The sequence below is a fragment of the Betta splendens genome, chromosome 4, assembly GCF_900634795.4.
Source record: "Betta splendens chromosome 4, fBetSpl5.4, whole genome shotgun sequence".
Lineage (NCBI taxonomy): Eukaryota > Metazoa > Chordata > Actinopteri > Anabantiformes > Osphronemidae > Betta > Betta splendens.
The window spans coordinates 14,613,043-14,635,046 of record NC_040884.2 but is presented as its reverse complement, the minus strand read 5'-3'; the positions used below and the strand labels follow the sequence as shown (position 1 = coordinate 14,635,046).

At 44.8% G+C, this 22,004-nt stretch overlaps 1 protein-coding gene and 1 long non-coding RNA gene across 2 annotated transcripts in view; one reads left to right on the top strand and one right to left on the bottom strand.

Moving 5' to 3' along the window:
- Positions 1-22,004, top strand: part of fen1 (flap structure-specific endonuclease 1) — a 210,552-nt gene that overhangs the window by 6,754 nt on the left and 181,794 nt on the right. The window lies entirely within an intron of this gene.
- LOC114854358 (uncharacterized) overlaps positions 1,913-22,004 on the bottom strand; it is a 42,765-nt gene continuing 22,673 nt past the window's right edge. Inside the window, exon 3 of the long non-coding RNA XR_008694589.1 lies at positions 1,913-2,693. This is a non-coding gene — a long non-coding RNA (uncharacterized LOC114854358). The remainder of the gene's footprint in view (positions 2,694-22,004) is intronic.

Genomic DNA, 22,004 nt, shown 5'->3' with positions numbered 1-22,004 from the left:
ATTTGTCCAAACAACAAATCTCCACATTATTACCAGGGAATCTGGTAAAAAATAAACCAAAGTCAAGCGCTGTTATATTTCATGTGTGACACGATTAGTTAGTTTCCTAACGTCTTTTTACTGAACCCACTGTTGAGTTTGCCGGTTTACGAGCTATCTGTCAACGGCAATCCAGGAATGTCTCAACAGATCAATCAGCTTTGGCCGATAAAGCAAAAAAAGGGCAGGAGAAGTTTACAGGTGTTTAAAGTTGCCCCCAAAATGTCACTCGCGGCGCAATAAATTCCTCACAACACCTTCACCTCCCCGACTGACAGGTTCCCACCCATTAAAACGAGCGCCCTGCTATGGTTCTTCCCCATCGCAGTTCAAACACACGTCGCTTGAGGAAAGCCTGCTTTTATTGGACCCTTTGACAAACATCCTTTCTTCCCCTTCATCAAAAGAAGGAAAGTCAAGTCGTAGTCACATTTCCCCCCCTTTTATAACTATTCTAATAATACACCATATTTGTCTGGGCCTTCATCTTTTCAATGGACTCACTGAGTGTGTGTGTGTGTGTGTGTGTGTGTGTGTGTGTGTGTGTGTGTGTGTGTGTGTGTGTGTGTGTGTGTGTGTGCACTAAAGTGAGGCATCGCCCCCTTTACTGACAGCATCTGCGCTCCAAGCTTCGATGGGCAAATGCATGGGATGGATAGAAGGTAGTGGACCATCTCATTGTTTTCCCTGCTCTCGCTGCTGCCAGAGCTCAGACAGGAGCGTGAGCTGCACTAACACTCACTAACACTCGTGGTCTGAGCGGTAGAAAACAACGTGAAGGGAGGCTCCTGGAACAGCTGATGAACATGAGATGAAGTGGGATGATTGATTAAATCTATAATACAGATACTGTGTGTAGTTTACAATGTGTGTGTGTGTGTGTGTGTGTGTGGGTGTCTTGTTAAAAGACTATATAGTAACACAGCTCCGGTTCCTTTGCTCCACTGAGTCTTATGGAGGAGGAGGTGATGGCTGTGGAGAGAAGGGAGGTGGATTGTTGAAGGGCAGTTCCCTTCGCTGCCTGGAATGAATGGTATGGAGCAGTAGTGACCATTCATGCATGCTCCTTTACTTCTCTCCCCCTCTCCTCCCTCCTCTCTGATCCCCATCTGAGGGTTTTAGGTGCAGCAGCACAGAGAGCGAGAGAGCAGGAGCGAAACGGGAGCCAGCGAGAAAGAGAATGAGACGGAAGATTGAGAGGTATTACCAAGAAATAAAAGGAAAAGCGAGGGAGTGAGGCGAGTTAAGAGAATAAAAGAGGGACCGACAGAAGGTGAAGAGAGTCCACAGAGGACGAAGAGAGGAGGGGGGGGGGGGGGGGGTTGTACGACTCTAGTCACCGGGCCACTGGAGTTGGTGAGCAACGCAGCGTGAAATAAGGGAGAGGAGCAGCTGAACCAGAAAGAACCCAGGCTGCTCATTACAAAGGCCTAGGCCTGACTTCTAGCCTGCACACACACACACACACACACACACACACACACACACACACACACACACACGCATGCACGCAGACGCACGCACACACACACACACACACACACACACACACACGCATGCACACACACACACACACACACACACACACACACACACACGCATGCACGCAGACGCACGCACACACACACACACACACACACACACACACACACACACACACACTCACACACGCATGCACGCACACACACACACACACGCACACACACACACACACACACACGCACGCACGCATGCACACACACAAACACACATACACACGCAGACACACACACAAACGCGAGCCTTCATGAGTGTGAACAGTAGGAGGAAGCCGACGAAACATTCGGTTGGTTGCGGTTTCCAAAAACGTCTCATCACGGGCACGAAGAAACGTCTCACCAGGCCGGACGGGACGCACTCATGAGCAGGAAGCATGAAACCGATATCAGATCGCATTGAAAAAAGCCTATTTTATACAAATATCTGACTAACATCTCGCTAACAGCATGTGTGTTATTTCCTATGACTAAATAAAGCGTTTAATTGTAATAGTTGATGACTGCCGTGTGTGATAAAAGATTGAGTCATAATCTGTCTCAGTGAAGCCAACACACAGGAAACGGCTCCATCTGTTTAGCAAATAAATTGACTCAGATTCACTATATTACTTCATCAACATTCACAACTCTTTCCTTTTTTTTTAATCTTTTAAACACACACTGGAACCGAGGGCCAGTAGCGCCGCTCCATCCAGCTGGAAGATGTAAATATTAAAAGGAGACATATAGAGATGAGGCAAGCAATGGGATGATAATATTCTCCTTAGATATTCCTTTACAAGTCCTCATAAGACTCTCTCTTTCTCTCTCTCTCTCTCTCTCTCTCTCTCTCTCTCTCTCTCTCGCCCTCTCTTCTCTGCTTCACACAGTACACCAGCGGTGCTGCAGCGGCTCCTGCTAATCCACCCGCCTGCCGCCACATGTTCTGTGAAATACTGCCATCTCTTGGCGCTCCGCATAATGGCCGTCACCGGCGGAGGGGCTCTCCGAGGCCCGGATGACTGTCACTCCAATCATATGTCAAAGGCCACGGGGGGTTACGTCTCCGCCGAGCGCAGGGAGGAAGACGCTGCGTCACGCAGGAGGATCAGACGGAGATCAGGGGGTCGGTTCCTCCTGGAAACACAGCGAGAAAGAAGCGTTTTATACAAATGAATAGACTTAAATGTTATATTATATACGTTTTTATACTTGTACTAATTATATAATGAGACTGCTATTTTTAAACATCATGAATCCACTTTTAAGGTTAAAAACCTTTATAATTTGCTCTTGTGTCTTTCAGTCGTTAATGGAAACACAAGCTCAACGTGAAGTAGTTACTCCTCCGTCCAGTCGCCTTGGCCCAGCGCTGACTCAGCAGGTTGTCTGCTGCTTCCAGGTTGAGGTGCGCAGATAAAAGCGGGGCAGGCGCGTGTTCCTCTCTGTGCTAGAGCTGCAATTCAATACTCCCCAGTCAGTGCTTCGCAGGGTTTCTACAGAGGACTGTTGTGTTTCACAGAATGTATTTCCAGCATGGAACAGGTTGTTCATCACAAGGTCTGTTGATCTTAAACACACACACACACACACACACACACACACACACACACACACACACACACACACACACACACACACACACACACACACACACACACACACACACACGCGCACACACACACACACACACATTGAGCTGGGAACTCTGAAGTGTGAAAATAAACAGTTTCACCTCACCACTAATCTTCTCTCTCTCCATTCATTTTTCTTCCTCTCTCTCTCTCTTTCTCTCCCTCTCTCTGATCTAAGAAATTTTAACACGAGCTTCATTTACAACTTTCATTTCAATTTGTCCCATCAGCCCATTTGTTATTGTAGCGGAACCAGCGCCAGGGCCTCTGGTTAGTGAAAATGTCAGATTCTCTGATTCGGTTTTATAGGATTTCATCGGGGACTGAGGGGCAGCGCGGCGCTGGCCCCGCTGCTGCGAGTGCACCGACTACTGTTTGCATTTAAACATCCATTTGAGCCACATTCCCCTGAGAATTCATTTGTTTCAAAGAGGGTCAATTACATCCCCCATTCAAAAAAAGAGCAAAGAAAAGAAAAGAATTGGTCTCTTTTCCAGCTGCAATTAAGTCGATTTTCCTGTTTATTTTAGGTATAGGAAGAAAGTGCCTGGTCGAGGTCACTGTTTTAATTAGGCACTATTTAAGACCAATAACAAAGTGATTATTTGCCAAATGCCATTTGTGAGCTGAGAGGCTTGATACAGTAGTTGGCGTGTTGAGTGCTCCTCAAGTGCTTTTCACCCCCAGCTGCTTTCTAAAAAGCGCCAGTGACTGCGAAGTGAGGTCACAAATCCACTTTGATTGAGATTTCTAGGGCTACGGATGCGTCCCCGCTGACTTCTCTGCCTCTTAACCCCTCTCTCTCTCTCTCTCTCTCTCTCTCTCTCTCTCTCTCGCTCACCCCCTCGTTGCCTTGGCGCTAAGTAAATACGTGCTCTTTATGCACCTCGTTGTCTTTCAACGTTCCGGCATCGTGGCAGCGGGGGATCAAAATGTGTGCGCCTGCTAAATGTCAGCGGGTAAAACGGGGGTTGAGTTTAGAACAGCACACACCATGAAGCACCTGCTGTAAAGAGAAGCAGCGGGGGGGACGGGCTCGTCTCGGTTTGATCCAAAATGGAAAAGGCTATGAGCAACATGTCGACATCAACAGCAACACACACACACACACCGAACCCCTGCTTCCTTAAGTCTATTTTCAATTTAGCCCAATTCAACAGATGGTGGGAGAACGCCTCACCTTGGCATTTTAATCAGACTGGAACACCATTTAAAGCCATTACAGAGATGTGTGCCATCATCTACTGCTGTAATTGATTATCACCATTCTAAATATTGTTGTGCATCCTGACATTAACTATAATACTTGAAGCCAAAACAGCGAGTCACAATTATTAGTATTTTAAACCCACGTTAACTTATCTCTAATCAGATTAGGTTTTATGGAGCCCGACCCACAGAGACATCTGCGTCTTCCTAAACGACCGCTGTGGCTTAAAGTATTAAAAAAAAAGCACTAATTGATAATAATGCTGAAATCTGAAATGACTGTGTTTTTGCAGCTGCACATTTGCGGTTTCTCTGCTCAGAGAAGGTCGCTTTCCGTAAAGGCATCGTTCAGCCGGAGAGACGGAGCGAGTCTGTGTGTGTGACATCAAATAAGGTTTGAAAGTCTAAAACGGTCTGGATGAGCGTGACCAGCCATGGGAAGTATCTTTGGCCTCCAGGGACTGAAAAAAAAGGCAGGAAGCCCTGAAAAGCCACCCCGGGCCATCTCCTCCTCCTCCTCTATGCCATTTTGGCCTTTGTCTTTCCTTGGCATGTGTGTGCGTGTGCACCCCTCCGACTGAGTTTGCATCTGCATCCTGTCCCTGGCTGCACTATTGGAGGCAGCTGATGCTATCTCATGGCCGTGTTGTGGCAGCCCCTGCTACGAATAATCAAAGACAGCTGTTTGGAAAATACCAAAGATGCCTAATAGGAAGCACTGCATTGAGCCTTTACCCAAGAAGCCCGGCAAATGAAATGCGTCTGATTGATTATTATTATCAGCGTGCAGACTCACATACTGATCTGGTGAATGAAACATTTGCCGAGAACTGAGCATTTGTTGAACTTTGAAGTGGCTCTGACTGTTCTTTTTCTTTTTGTCTGAATGTATTTTTAGCATAATTGCCGCTGATAATTCCTGCAGTATGAGTCGTTCTCCTGCCTCTCCGTGGGGTCACATGAAGGAGGAAAAGGCCTATTATTTCTATTATTTGGATTGTGCGCCGAGGCAGCGTTCGGGGTTTGATTGTGTTTTGTTTGAACAAGTCGGTTAATGAACGCCAATCGCTGGACGCTGGTCGTTCCCGACACGTATCTGCTGATCTGCGGGTCCCAGCAGATCTTGGCAAAACACCAGGCAGGGCAAAAACAAATCTGTCTGTCAGTGAAGGGTTAGGAGTCCTAATTAGGGGTCCTGACTCTCCGTCCGCGGCTCCAAGTCAAGCGTCAGCTCCGGCTGATTGGTACAAATCTCGTTTTTGTAGGCCTCAAAGGTTCGCAGGGAGGGTCAGCAGCTCGCTGGGATGGTGATTTGCTCGTACCTTTAAAAGGCCATTGATTACGTAATTAGAAAGGGAAAACGCCGCACCACTAAGAGGAGGTTAGGTCGCGTGATAAGTGGTGGGAACCTGAATGTGGAGGCGCAGGGAAGAAGGCAGGTCACTGGAACTAGTGTATGAGTTGTAGTTTCCACTTCTTCCTCTTTGGTGAAACAGAGATACGTCTTATTAATCAACAACAAACTCCACACGAGTTCCTCGTCTCAAAGAACATTTCTCCTTTAGCCCTGACTCATGATGGAACCAAATGATCGGGGAGGGAGATACTAATGGGAAACACAGCTTGGTCATTTTTCAACAATAACATCATCACCTTTACTGTAACAAACATAACATCAGTGGTCAAATGTGGATGGGAAGAGAAACTGTGGTCAGAAACATCAGAAAAATCATAAGGAGGTGAACTGAGGAGTGCTTTCTGTGTTTAGGTCAAAGTGCTAGAATGCTGTTGGGCGTGTCTCCCTCTGTCTGTCTGCGCGTGTTATAGATGAGCAGCTCCGCGAACTCTCGCTGAGCGGAGGCCTCATGCACCAAAGCAAAATAAACAGCAAAGGAAGGAAGTGGTTAACATTAACAAGAATCCAATAAGAAGATTAAATGTAAAACGTCGGCTTTGGTAATTTATGTGTTCTGAACTGTGTGTGTGTGTGTGTGTGTGTGTGTGTGTGTGTGTGTGTGTGTGTGTGTGTGTGTGTGTGGACATAATTGCTCCCAGATCTGCTGCAGCATAAGTCTTGTGGTTGATTAGCAAACGTCTCTACTGTAAATAGCCACCACTAATCATGCAACACCGTAGTTCTGTCGTAGCCGAAAACCGACAGAAATAAATGTGTATCTTTTTCTGGAAGGTCGGGCTGTGATAACGCATAAGTTGCCTTCCGGTACTTTTCGGGTTTTGCCAGGAAACGGAGTCTGGTAGCTGAATGATGCTTGTCATCAGATTCTTATTTGTATTTTGGACTTGATGGAAAAAGATGATAACAGCAAAATCTTCACGGTTCGTTTCCTCATCTATCCACTAACCTTCTGATCAAGGCTGTGTTTGCTACCTACCACAGAATCACTAACGAAACATTAAGTTTTAAATTAAATACGTGTGTACAGTATGACAACATCTGGTAACATCTGGTCACATTAAGTTGAACCAACAAACTACACTGTGTAGGAGGATTTGGCTTTTCTGCTGGAAATAAATGCTTCTTCTTATTCCACATGCTTAATTATTGGCAGCATAAACATATGTTTTTAATTTGAATGCGCATAAATACTAAGCGGCTTTAATTAGTTTTTCCTGTATATAGAAAAAAAATCACTTCAGTCACATGTAGGCAATTATTACAATTCTTTGCGCAAGTAAACAATCAGCCAAATATTAAGTTGGTTCAATTGACAATTAATCATTTTATTTTGTATTTTAGATACGTATTTAAAATGTGTTATTCCAGTAAAAGCTTAACTGGGAATGTAAATAATAATCACATTTATCAGAAGTATATTCTGATCCCAAATATGTAAAATACATCATTTCACGTTTTCTAGAACTACATGAACAAGCTATATGGCCCACAGCAAAAGTATTTAAATAGGAGCAACACATTTGGGTCTTCCCTTGATGAAGCCCAGTTTTCACTTGGCTTCATGTACTCCTCTCAATTAGTTTGAAAAATGAGCCTGTTCCAGAAACAGTGGTGCAACTGAAGCTGCGAACCACCACACAAACAATTATGGTTCGGACCAGGAGCAGATCCTGTGTTTGGTCACACGTTGACCTTTGAATACAATAACAACATTACCACAAATAATCCTGCTATTACGTATAAGTATATTTTTACTTGGCTGGATCCAATATGGGCACATTGCATTAACTGTTCCTAAAACAATGTCTGAGGTGACATCACTCAATGTGTTGAGTGAACTCATGTGATGTGCACATATTAAATTGATGAAGTCTTTCCTCCAGACAGAGCGAGTGTGAAGGGTCGACAGGCCAAGTTCTGTAATCACAGTTTACGACTGTGAAAAACAACAATAGTTTGGATTACAACCACTGTAAATGAAAAATGCTAATCTGTTTGTGTGTGGAGCATATTTACAGAATGACACTTTTCTGGTATAAGAGCTAAAGTGTATTAGAACCCTGGCTGCACATAACGATCCCAGGTGTTGAGTGAACCGACCTTAGCCCTACGATCCAGCAGCCTGTGTGAGCGCCTCACACAACAATCTACTACTGTCAGCGTCACCAGGGTCATCAGCCTGGTTTGAAACACCAACAATCACAGGAGCGGACGCTGTAATGCCTCCATTGCTGTGAATTACCCTCCAATGCGACTGAACTGCTTTTCAATCCTCACAAACAGCCAAACGACGCGCGGTTACTGCGCTTTCACCGCGCTGCCACTTCCGACGCTGCGTTCAATGACAGGAGCCCAAGGCGAAGTGAAAACGCACCCAACATAAGCCGCGGTGCTTAACGGATCGAACGTATTCCAAGACACTCAGAGATTATCTATTGAGACGCTGTCAAACGGGGACAATGCGCGCCGTCGCTGCTCCCGTGCGTTACTGTAAATCCATATGTGTTTATGTGGGAAAAGAAAAGGAGACTAAGGAGATCTGGGAATAAGGTTGGATAAAAATAAACACCCCACTCGTCCTGTTCCCTGTAGATCATAAAAAAGTTACTCTGTGTTAGGGTTTGGGTACCGTCGGAGCGCTGATGGGTTTCCAATAGTTACAATGATGTGCATGACGTGTTTAATTTCTTGTTGATGGTCGAGGATGAAGAAAACCATAGCAACTGATTGTGAGTCTTCACATTGTATAACTGTACCAAGCACTGGACCTTGATCTGCACAGTGAGCACGGTGTATAATTCTTTTTGCGTTGCAACATTTGCAATTAACACCGTGTTTCCGCCCTATGAGTAACTCAATGCATTCGCAGGATTAATATCAGCTTATTGCGTGGGCTTCGCTAGACGCAGAGCAAGTGGGTTAATTGATTTTTTTGTTCATTTTGCACTCGCGTGTTCCTCGGCCGCATTAGGAAAAAAGCATTGGTGGCATATTCATTTATAAAGCTGTCCCGGACAGCGGCTCGTCTGCCGCCGGTTGCCAAACGTAACATGTTTAACCTTTTGCTCGGGATTGGCCATCCCTGCTTTGCACGCAGCGACACAATGTCAGCCCGGTAGTAATGAAGACAGCGAAATCAATTGATTGATGAATGAAAGATTAGTCTATAGACAGAAAGCTAATTAGAGCCGTTAGGGCCAGAATGAAGAGCGAGCCCAGATGGATGGCTCGCAGCTCCATAATCAGGATATACTTCATTTGACACCTCGAGGAGAATAATTGAAATAATGACTTTATTGATATTTTGGGTGTGTGTTGATTTGTGAGGAGACGTGCAGCCGGCTGAGTGTGAGCTCACAAACTGGCCTTCTCGTGAAGTTGCACTCGCTTGCACACCCGCGCGCTGAACGACTGCCTTCACGCCTTTCACCAGAAGTGTATGATTAACTCTATGCGAGCTGATCTGCAACACTGGCCTCTTTAGCATGAGTAATTGATTAGCGGGAATTATGGACGTACACTATCTTCTGCCCGTTCATTAATCACGCCGCGTTGTTTTGAGTAAAACAATGTAGTGAGTAATTATACTGATGAAGTCTCGTCTGCGCACGGTCGTCTGGGGAAATGGAAATCTGAGCTTAACCGAGCAGATGTCTCATAATACCGGAATTAAGTGATTAGAATAATCGCTTTTGTGCAAATAATCTCAAACGCCAACATCCGCCGACCGCCGCGTGGAGGAGCCGGGCGCGCGAACGCGCCTGCTCCGCCGCCGCTTCAGTTAATTTCCCATAATCCCCTCTGATAAGGCCCCATGGTCCTCGTCTACCTATGCTGCGTAGCGATGTGATGCACATTAGTCAATTAATAGTGTGTTAAATGACGGAGGTTCCAGTCAATTGAGTTTCTCTTGGGAGCGGGCTTCGCCGTTGTCCTACAATCCGAGGCGGAGGGAGACGGAGACAAAGACGGTGGCGCCGGGAAAAACCTTTGCTTCGCTGCCGTGTCACCGCGCACACAAAATGTATGTCACGTCCCAGATAATTTATGTCTCCTCGTTTTAACTAACGGTGCAGTGTCTGCTTTATATAATTATGTTGCAGCACAACTTTAACAGCATTATTCCCGTCAGTGCGTGTAAGTCCTCTTTAATAAGTTCTGGCTTGTGTGTGTAAAGCGCTTTTCGCTTTCACAGCGCACCCCCACTCGGCCTCTGTCCACCCGCACGGCTCCAGTCGAGCGGGCTGGAGCCCACATATCAGGCGGAGATCTTTAGAAGCGAGGGGGAAAATGGCCCGTTATTGTGCGACCCTCAGTCAAAGCCTCACCTCCTGACAAGGGTATTAAAATGAAATAAATCAGCCATTAGGAAGCGGACCCTGGCAATTGAAACCCTATTAATGCGGCAGGCGGCGAGAGGCAGCGCCGGCGTGATGTGACAATGGGGCACCACAGTGGCCCTTTAATTGCATTTGGGCCCGGCTTTTATGCCTCAGACGGGGCGAGGGTGACAGGTGTATGCATCGAATGGGAGAGACCAGTCTTTCACATACAGTTTTTGAATAAACTATTTTCCCTTTGCTGCCACAAAAACATAATGTGAACCCCTCCGACTCCTGTGTCCGAGCGTTAATAGCGATGGTCACTCCGTCAGTCAGACATCAATTTGCGGTTTGTTGTCGACCAGGCCGCCATCAATGTTGCATAGGCTCCTTTCTCATTACCTTTGCCGTTAGACTAGACACCCTGCGTGATGGATCATGGCCACGATTGGACCTCATTTGGGTGATGTATCGCTAGTGTTCCCCTGTGAAGTGTGCAGGTGATTATGCTCAGACACAAAGACAAACACAAACACTCACCAGCTGAAAGACAACAAATAGGTCCCCGGCAACCGGACGCTTCCGCCTGTGTTGTCCTTGATATGAGCAAAGTGTAAAGTTAAGAGTTTGGTGTTGCATTCAGGGACCCGCTGCCTGGATGTGGGCAGGTGAATGACATTGAACTCAATAAATACAACACAGACGCAATATTTAGCGGCTATATCTAAGAGCCAGTTGAGAAGTCGTGTTGTGTTCATGATGATGACTCAACGTTGCTGTTAATTGTGTTGTTCCCTTGCTCACCTTGACACAACACGCTGCGGCAAAACAAATGGAGGCCGCCAGTAGACACCTGTCACTGGTAATTGATACGCTCATTAAAGCGCCCTCTCCTCTTTCTCCGGTATCAGTTTCTCTTGACAGTAGCAATGTTGACAACATCAGTCAATGAATCACTTTACAATTATGATTGTTGATGGCCCAGAACACAAACTTGGACGGGATGTCATTATATGAACATTAAAGTCATACCCAGGGATGCAGGGCGAGGACAACCCCCCCCCCCCCCCCCCCCTCCTCCAACGCCTTCATTTAAAACAAGGCCTCCTCTTGTGTGTCTTTATCCCTCACAATAATGATGTTTCCTATTGGTTCACTCCCTGCCGCTTGATCATAAACCAGTTTAAAGTATGTAAAGGAGTTTGTGAATAAATACACAGATTTGTATTTTATCTTGTCCATTGTTAATGTGTCTCATGATGCTCATTAAATCAATTAAGTCAGCGTTGTACATGTTGTAATACATATTTACTTGACATTCTGTAAAGCTGTGAACTATAAAGAACCATCCTTGCGTTTATTTAATTTTTGAACCAGGTTGTTCACTAACAACTATTCCAATCACTTGGCCTGTGGCCAGTGTAAATTTATAGCCGACTCAGCATCAGACAGACACCAAATCAGAATGCACTAGACCCATCTTCCCTTCTTTCTTCTAGGTCATGTTAAGTCTACTGTCGGTGAGGAAATAGCTCCTTCTTCCACTTCTGTGATCTAACTAACCACAAAGTGGTGAGCGAGTCTTGAAGGAACCAGCATTTGGCCTGTCATCATCATGTGTGGTTTCTGGTTTCTAGTTTTCCATAATACAGAGATGAGCTTACCAGGGTTATTCTAACCAAGTGTTAATATTTTCAATGTGTTCGCCCGGGACTGGGACGCAACATCCAGTTCAGAGGGGAAATGTCCACATATGTAAACATAATCAGTGTTGTCGAAATATCCACCGGATGAAAAGCTGACTACATGTGGTCGACATGTGATCCGTCTATGGTGTCTGTATATTTAGCCCTGCTATGGCTGCCAGTAAATGTGAGCCCCTTGAGAGATAGACTATCATCTCCTTTTCACATCGCTGTCCTTTTCCCAATACTCTAACCGCAGCAGACACACACACACACACACACACACACACACACACACACACACACACACACACACACACAGAAGCGCATGTGGCTGGCCTTGTTGTCACAGCAGGCTAACGGGTTGCAGTAGCGGCAGACGTGATTGCCTGCCTGGCGCTGAAGTGAAGAAGAGGAGACAGCACTAAATGAAACTCCATCCATCTTAATGAAACACAATTATTTTCCACTTATTAATCATTGAAAAATCAATATGTCTCTTCTCGGCCCAGTGTCGGCTGGATTTGTCATTTGAGGCTGAGCTGTTATGTATCATCCCGTGACGCCAGGACAGTCATGGGTTCAGTCACCTGTGTCCTTTAGGAGGGAAGGGAGGGAAGGGAGAGGGCGGTTAGACACAAAAAGAGAAGAGGACATAGCGGGAAATGGATACGCACGTTTGCAACGAAGAGGAGGGGATGTTTAGGGCGAAAGTGAGCAGAAGGGAAAACGAGCGGAATAAAAGAACAAATGAGTGAAGCAACGAGAAGACGGAGGGATGAGGGACTACTCGGCTTCCTCCTCTCCTCCCCAGTCTGAGACAAATGGAAACTCATTAGCGGCTGTTGGTGATTGTGTGTTTCTTCACAGATCAATTTACTAAACACATTGTTTAATGGCTCATTATTAAAGTCTAAGGCCTCCTATTGACTGGGATAATGAAGGCAGGGGAAAAATTAGCTTTTGTGATTAAATATGATTTTTTTAATTTTATTTTTTTAAAACACAATTGATTTAGTAGAAAAACACAACCTGCAGTTAGGTGTTTAAAGGCCAGGGCTCTGTAGAGTGTTGTATTTAAACGCAGGAAAGAAAAAAAAAACATGCACCAGACGTCTTCTTCTTAATGCATTAAGGATCCTACAGTACCTGCTGTAAACACATGCCACAATATGTTGGTGAGAGACAGCTTTCAGCAACCAGGAAAGAAATGTGTTAATAAAGGAGCACTTCTGTTCTGTAATCCTCAAACTAAAACCACGGGAAGAGAATTATGAGTATGAGGTTAATAAGGTGTACATTTCAATCTTAATGGGATCTCTTACTTTAGATAAAAGGTACAAGCAAAATACTGGAATGTTTCTGCAGATGGAGGGAGACAAAAGCAGATGTGAAGACACAAGTTGGAGCTGTAGGAGGAGCTGGAACATTTATAAGAGAAATGTGAAATGTTATTTTAAGATTAATATGAAGTGTGCTAATGCAACCTCCATTTCTGAGATGTTTCTCTATTTGCTCAATTAATTGACGTTCATCAATCTTCCGAACTGCTTATGCTCACAAGGGTTGCAGGAGAACATGATCTTACTCAAACTGTCATTGGTTGAGACAGATGATGTAACACCCACATCTGCATTGGAATTAACCCAAGTGCATGTTTAGTTACTATGACTGAGTCAATATCTGTAGAAATGTTCAGGCACAAGACTTTATCAGTCAAAAGTAACTTTTCCAACTCTCAAAACATTAAAAAAAAAACACTACGTGCATCTCTCTTGTTTTCTTCCTCAGCAGAGGAATGAAATCCATCAATCTGCCATTCATCAATTTTATCGCCCGCTCCCTCTTCCTCAGCCACCCCAAAACCCCAAAAGGAAAGCTTTTGGTGCTGGTGTGAAAAATCGTCCGGAGAAAAAATGATTCCGACCGGCTCAACCCTCTGTTTTCCCTCTCAATAAAGCGAGCGACAGCGCCGGCGCTTGATGTACGAGCGTCGTGGGCGCCGGGGTGTGCAGCAGAGTGCATAAGCAAAGTCATGTTTCACAGCAAACAGAGTGTTCTTTACAGTCGCCACGCCACCCGGATGAGAATATAATGTTCTACAGCACATAACTGCTTCAGGTCAATACTTGATTTGCTCCAGCATGTTGTAGAACCTGTGCTCGCGCCGGGGTCTGGGGATGCATTAAGGGCCCCGGAAACAGGACACAAAGGTGATGGTGGTGATCTTGAGTTAAGGGGGGGGGGGGGCGGTGCTGCTTCTCAGTGTCGGAACAGGGGAGTGTGGACCGGGCCACGTTCCCTCGAGCCCCCGAAATCATTTCTAGTTATGTGAGGCTGCATGTGTACAGCATGTGCGCGTCGAGATTGAGATGTAGTGCTGTTGAGATCTGCCGCACGCGCACATGCTGAATATAAATGCCCCATTTCAGACGGGTGATGAGCGGGTTGAAGAAGAGAAGGCAACACGTTCCCTAGTGGCAATTCAAGGGGAGGGGGGAATGTTATCTGATCGTTGCGGCCCTGTAGAGGGACAATTAACTCGCACGCATCCAGGTGCAAATGCATAGCAAAGCACATGTCCCCACCAGGACACAGCGCCATTAACGTAGCAATCGCGGCTAACTCCGCTGAGAGTCGGGCCCTGAGCATCTCCGGGCTCAGGTTTGGCTGCCGCCTGTGGTCACCCCGGGACGACGAGCCGCGAGTGTCTGAAAGCAGCCAAATAATGGATGAGGGCGAGGCCGCCTGCCTTTCCTTAAATATTAATGCTGGCAAACCGCAGTTCATCTCAACGGGTCCGAGAGGAAATCGCTTCCCCTTTCAAAGATATAGCATACATTCTCAATATGTCCATGTTCAGGTGTGCAAATACATTGTTGTTTGATGCTTCTGGGGATTCGATAATTGGTCGCCATGTTCTATGGCTCACATTTTGTCCAGTGGTGCCACATTTCTTGTAAAATGCATTAAACACGGAAAAGAGCCTTAAAATAGTAATATGTTGTCTGATAGCTCCTGCTATTTTAATGCTAAATTAATGAGCCAACTCTGGAACAAGTTTGTCTTCGGGAGGAAACTATTAATTTGTGGTGTTGGCCTGTAAAGCCCCCCCTTGGCTTCCTTTAACACAGCCTGTTACAGTGGCGAGCTGAACGTAAGGGAGCCTGTTTTTATCACGGCGCTTATGCAGAGCTGCTGGGTCCCCTTGCCACATTGACCAGATGAAAGGCCCTGCCCAGATGTTTACAGCCTGTGAAAGTGGCAGGGAGCTGGTGTCGGATGCTGGCACGGCGCACAGAGAGACGGAAAACGAGGCCGTAAAGCCCCACGCTGTGTATGTAGCTTAGGAAACAGGAGGAAGGAAGGCGAGTTGAGGGGAAGAGAAGGAGTCGCGAGGTTTGGAGAACATGCAGGTACGGAGGGAGGGTGGAGGGTGGGGGTCTCAGCCTCAAATGATCAAATGACCAAAAAATATCACATCTTTCTGGTCTACATGGAGATGCACATAGGTTTAGTGAATAAGCACAGTTGGCTCAGGTTACAGCTCCTCAAGGTGTGACCTTGACCCCAGCTTCGCCGATGGACTCTTTGACCTCTGTGACACTGACACTTGAACGCATGCACCTCAGGTCATATGTTCAACCAGGTCCCAGATATGAAATTTGCATAAATATAGAAACATAAAGAAACTAAATATTGTGTTTTAAAGTACTGTACTGTTAATGCTCTAAAAGGTCTAGATACTGGTAATTCAACTTACTGATCAACAGTTAAATGTAGCTTCTTACAGTATGTCTGAATGTGGGGTTTTCAGCTGAAATTTGCTTTATTAATACGACTTGGACACTACTTTTCTTGTGACAGTGGGAGCACTTTGGTACAACTTTGTTACTGCTGACTTGCAGGTCAGAGGCTACAATTGTGCTTTAATTCAATTGAAGTTTCCAAGCAAATATTCAGAATAAGAAAAGAAGATTCTAACCTTATTAACCCCAAAGCTATTGATCCGAGCTTATGATCTGGGCCTCAGGGTTTTTTTAAGTGCCGAATTATGTAGATGTTGCTTGATAATTGCAATAATGTCTTGCTAAACAAATGAATCAATGGTCTAAGGGAGGGTTTCTATGACTAACACTTGCACCCTGGCACCAGCCCCAATTAGAAAACCCCTCTAAATGAATGCGCTGCGTGTTGCTGGATCCCTGCTGTCTCGTGACTTAATGTGAATTGAGCGGAGCACCCTTTTATTAGGTTACGCGCGGCCGCAATGTGTCTTGTCACTTTGCAGAGACAGCGGCCGATAAAATCTGTTGAACACAATTAGATTGTCATTGATGTGTCGGTGGGATCACGGGAACAACAGATCGATGACCGAATCCCGGCGCGATACGTGGAGATGCAGATGATGGATAAATGAATAAGAGGAATTCAGGGGAGGGGGGTCTGAGGAGTCGCATACAGCGACCGACTACGGCTCTCTCACGTACACACATGTGGGGGAACATGTCCACACACACACACAAACAAACGCGCACACACACATAAGCAAACAGGTCTTTTCTCACACTTTAGCTTGGAGCGATCTCACAACGCTGAACAACAGAGTCAGTCAGAAAGTGAGGGAGAAAGAAGACAAACCAATTCCAATACAGCACTAATGGGCCACATCATGCCAATACAATAAATAATGGCCCTTTCAGCTCAGTCAATAGTGAGTAAATGAAAATTTAACCTTTCATTAAATGTGGTCGCATTATTTTCCCCGCTTGCTTTCCAGCTCTATTTCCCTCTGACACTTTTTTTTTTCAACTCGTGTTGAAACCATATCATGCACACGGGTGTTAGTTGCACTAGCCAGTGTGAGGTGAGGATCGGCCTCCTGCTACAGTCCTAAAGACACGGACAGCGCACAAGCGATTAAAAAGTCTAATTTCAAACATATTCCCCCTGCGTCGTGTTCCTGTGTAGCAAACCCGTTCCCGAATCCTCCACTGATTTCTGGAATCTGTGCGGCGTCATTGCTGGGAGAGGCGGCGGTGAGTCTCTAGGCGTCCTGTCTGGTAGTAGATGAAAAGGCTCTGGGCCTGCTCTCCACTGTGGCCAACCTGCCCTCTTAATTAATTAGCGCTAGCAGGAAGTGCTAGCCCGCAGGGGAGAGAGGGCCCTCCAGAGGACTGGACAAGGTGATAATGTCCTAAAGGGGAGGCCAAGTCCTGTATGCTCAACTGGGTAATAAAAGCTAGCTCCAAACGTACCGCAGGAAGCCGGGTTGGTGCTTCCCATCATGCCTGTACCCTGCATCTGGTGCACAGCAAACACGTAACCTGTCTTTTGTGTTCGCGTTGCGCCAGGATGTAAAGTTAGCGACCACCGACCAGTCTTTCCAATTCCAATTTGTAAATAAACACAACTGGGATTGTCCTCCCCTGCATTGTTCTTGTACACAGCTTAAGGGGAAAAGCACAACGCACGGGACACAGAACCCTAAAGTTGGTAACTCGTACTCAATACTCACGGCTTCACTGACAAGTCGTCTCTAATAGTCTGCAGACTTGACTTGTATTCAGCTACAGGTGTGACGTGTGTCACCCAAACACACAAAAGACGCTGAATGGCTAAAATGTCATGTTTCAGCTACACTTACAAATATGAATTACATTAATTTGCTGGTTAAAGTTTTTACATAAACATAGTCAAAGGCTTTTTGTGAGGAAAGATGCTGCACTAACACGCTACACCTGCCTAATACAGTAAATTCAAAGGATGCAGCTTCATTGTTTCATTTAATTGTTCATTATGGTGATTAAAAGATATTTTACTGCTGGTAAATAAGTGCCAGATGAAAATTTGTCAAAACTTGGATAGGAACCAAACAGAATGGTGAGGTAGGAAAAGCAAAAAGTCTAGGTTTGGTTTGTGCGCATGTGCAAACTTCTTTCACTCTTTTTCTCTGTGTGTCTCCAATAATGAGCATGTGCACCTTTTTCCGCCCCGGGCCTTCATACACAATTTAGCCAGAAAGCCATAGCTGATCATGATTTAGCTTTTGACACAGCTCGCCCCGAGGCAGGTGGGGACTAATACAGATATCTGACTCCCAGACCGCAATGAAGGGAAGGAGAGGGAGAAAGTGAGAGGCCTTATATTGACTAAATGATAAAGAGGCTGGTAATGATAAATAACAGTCATTTTATTGTGGAATTCCCAGAAAAGACACATTCTACACAATATATAAAAAGAGAAATAATAGACGAGGACGTGCTTGCTCCCTACAGATCCACCCATTCTTAAACTCCAATATTCCTGTACTGGGGGTGGAGGTCACAAATCGTGTTAGAAGGACCTGCTGCTATGGATGCTACATAATGCTGATGCAGAGTGGCAGCGTAATCCCTGTCTCTGGCACCAGGAGGAGGGCCCAGGCAAGACAGACCCAGTCTTGCCGATGGGCAGGTCTATTCTGCTTTGAGTGTCTCCATCTCTCTTTGCCTTTACTCCGTCTCTTCTCCATCCGCTTCCTTTCTGTCTGTCAGCTCGTGGGGTGGCAGGGGAGCAGGGGCGTCTATGCTGCTCTACGCTGTCTGCCGCCAAGTCTAAGACAAGATGGCCGATCCTCCAAGGATGGCTATAGTCCTACTGTTGAATGAATGGCATCAGCTGTATCTACAGTAGGAGCCCTGATGTTTGAAATTACTGCCATTAGTACAATCATATTGGGGAAACATGGTAAGATTGTATAACTTTTGACGTGTGATGAATAAGTATGGGCTCACTGAGAATTAAAGATCTTGACCTTACATTTTACGCCGCTTTATCGGTTAATATCACACAAACTGGCTGCTTCTTCCCAGCCTTATTGGTTTGAGAGACTGTTGCTTGCCTCAGGATACCTCTGCAGTTCTTGAATACTGAGCGGAGAGTGGCCCAGAAATGAGCAGTCAAATCCAATTAAATTACTTCGATTAAATTGTACAATGGTTATGGAATACCTGATCGAATTACTCACATTCAGGGGATTTCGACAGCAACCAATTAGTTCAAAGTACACACGCTCAAATTAACACCAAGAGAGAACAGGGCCTTTATTTGAGGGAAATGATACATCATAATTACATCACGTTGAAAAAGTCACAAATTATACAGAGTGGATTTAATAAAAATAGTGGAAACGGTTCGTAGGTCTTGATAAGACAAATCTAGCCCTGTTGACAGCCCAATGTGATCAGGTTGTCTAAATTAAAATTAAGTTATTATTGTTTCAAAGAATCTTAATGGCTCATTGCTCCACAGTAAACACATTAAACAGTAACTTAAAAAGAAAAGGGGTAATAAAAATTTGGTCAGAAACAATTGAAGAAGCTCGTCCAACAATTAACAAGGTGTAATTTTGATCTAGGTCTTTCTAGTTTAATTGGCCAAAATAGACACTTAATAATGACAATTCTTTAGAAACTCCTGGCTTAATTGTACAAGTGACTTTCTGACCTTTTCTACATTTTAAATTTAGCTTCTTCAAGGTGCCTTTCCAAGGTGAAACACGTGAGTAATGAGATATAAAATCAGGCCCGTTAATTGACTTTCAGCAAATTTAGATCTGCAAGACCAACATATACATTTTCCTGTTTTAAAACTGAACCATTTCAGTTAATAAAGTTATTAATCTTGCATGTACAGTAATTATCTCTGTAATTATGCTGTAATTGCACATGCATCAAGGCCACCTTACATAGCGAGTGGGCTTTCACTTCTCTCCACATCATGTAAAGACGTTATTCTTACTCTGAGAAATCAAGATGAATTTACACTGACATTAAAATCAGAGTTGCTGAATTTAAGTCAATTTTTCTTCCATTATTTGTGAGGATCAGAACATTGCCGCACTCCCTAGAAGTAGCTATGTCAGCCATATTAGTTTAGTCTGCGCGTACGTTTGATCATAACAATCCAGCCAATGTCTCGTTTGGCTTTTTTTTTTCTCCCCTCTCTTACTTGTTGCTAGACTCTCCTTGTATCCCCGCTTCCACGGACGGTGTGCAGCCACAGAAGTACCATAAACAGCGTAACATGATAATGCTGCTTTAATTACCCCTTGGTCAGCCCACTTACAAACCTATTGCCGCAGCAGTCAATATCCCCAAAGATCCATTCATGCCTCGGCTGATGGTTAACTTGGGAGCCTTTGCTGAGTGCTTTAGCCTAATTGATATCCTTATTTAGCAATGAGCCAGTGGGAGTCGGAGGGGAGTTAAATGGAGCAGTTTACCAGGCAGCAAGCACGCTAAACCCGAGCGCTGACACCACCACCACGCTTTGCTGCGGCTCTGGCGATGATTTATGCCAGCTAATTTACCGTTTCAAATGGATTAACACCCGTTTTGTTTTTGTCTTCACTAATAATTCCTTTCGCTATTATGATTACAAACACAACACAGCAGAGTTTAGCTGAGCTGCTTGAGAAATATAAGCACAATTTTTTAGAGTATACTGTGTCTTGATAACAAACAGCTACAAACAAACTACAGCACAATCTTGGTGTCCCACATCCATGTGAGAACAATTGTTCGTTAACCATAAACACCTACAACCACTTCATAACCAACACTCTGCCTGTTTTCTAACATTAACTGCATTAGTTGTCTAATTTATGGCGTTGTTGTCATTACTTGCACATAGTGTGTGACATTTCAACACTGTGTGTGTTATGAGGTGTTACTGCACAGGAAATATCCCAAAAAGGTAGAAAATACTAAAAACTGTATGTATGTAGGTGTTAAACTAAAGAACTATACTGTTTAAATTTTAAAACTTATTTTACAATTTATTTTTAATTTTTTTTGTTTTGTATTTGTATATTTTTTACCTCAATCTACAGTAAGGTTTAGTTTAAACGTCCTGGTGATTGTATTAAAAAAATTTAAAAGATTTAATTTGAAGTTGGTTCATTCTTTTGAAGGTCTTTCGGTGTCTATAGTTTACCGTGAGTCCAACTAACCAAAAGTAGATTATTCACTGTCTCCAGCTTGTTTACCCACAATGCAACATTTCACATGTACCTCTAGGATTTTGCATCACTCACCTCCACCAGAGCTAAAGAACAGGTAAATCACACTAGAATTGGGTGTGCGAGAACAATGCATATCCAACAGGTCAAACAAAGCCACCGGGAGCAGTGGGAAAATCAGATTCTTCTTTTAAACTGGGTTTGTAGGTCTCTCCCTCCTGCCTGTCTCCCCAGATATGTCTCCCTTAACAGCTCAAAGTAATTAGCAACGACCACATGCCAAAGGTAGGGTAGCTAGCATACACAGAGTAGGCAGACCTCATCTTTAATTTGAAACAATGAGATGCTCTGTGGGGGCTTGTGGAGAGCTGGGAGCTATGAGGTAGGCGGGCAGGTAGCCTCTCCCAAGGTCGCCTTACTGAAAAGAGCGAGTCTGGGGACAATAGCTCCTCATCGCGTGGTGACAGTTTAATCATCATTTTATGCTCAGTTTCATTTGGTTTGGCAAACGAAAGCGAACTAGACCACATTTATCTTGTTTGGATTAGATATAGGCGTTTAAAATATGTGCTGCCAGTGCGCATCTGTAAACATAAGCCTCTTTCTCACTGCTGCAAACTTTGTTTTTGAGTGATACCTCTGAAGCTCCTTCAGGGCTTCCCATTAGTCACATTGTTGATCACAGGGCTCAGCGCGCAAAATGGCCTCCGAACTTGGAAGAGCGCCGTCAGCCCATTCTTTATGCTGACAGGATGAAGAAGAGCACAAAAACTCCCAGTCAATAAAGTCGCATGAAATGCTTGATATCGAAACACGGCGCGTCCCGGTGACTGATTGAGTGTCCGGGGTCCAGCGGTGACGCACACGCATCTCAGAGGGGCGAGCGAGGAGAGAGAGAGAGGAAGAGAGAGGGAACGTGTGGTACAGAGGTTCGACCACGCTCGCTTATGTTTCTGAGCCATAGAGGTTGAGCTTCGTAACACGAGTGGTGAAAGGTGGATATTATCTCTATTATAAAATCCGCGGAGGAGGATGAAATGTGCACTTCAACAAGTCCATATGCTGAAATTTTAACTTCTCCTTCTTTCAAGTCCGGACCAATGGAGACAAAGATGGTGTTGAGACCAAGGATCGACCCAGATTAAAAGTAAAGGAGAGTGCAGACAGATCTCTATGA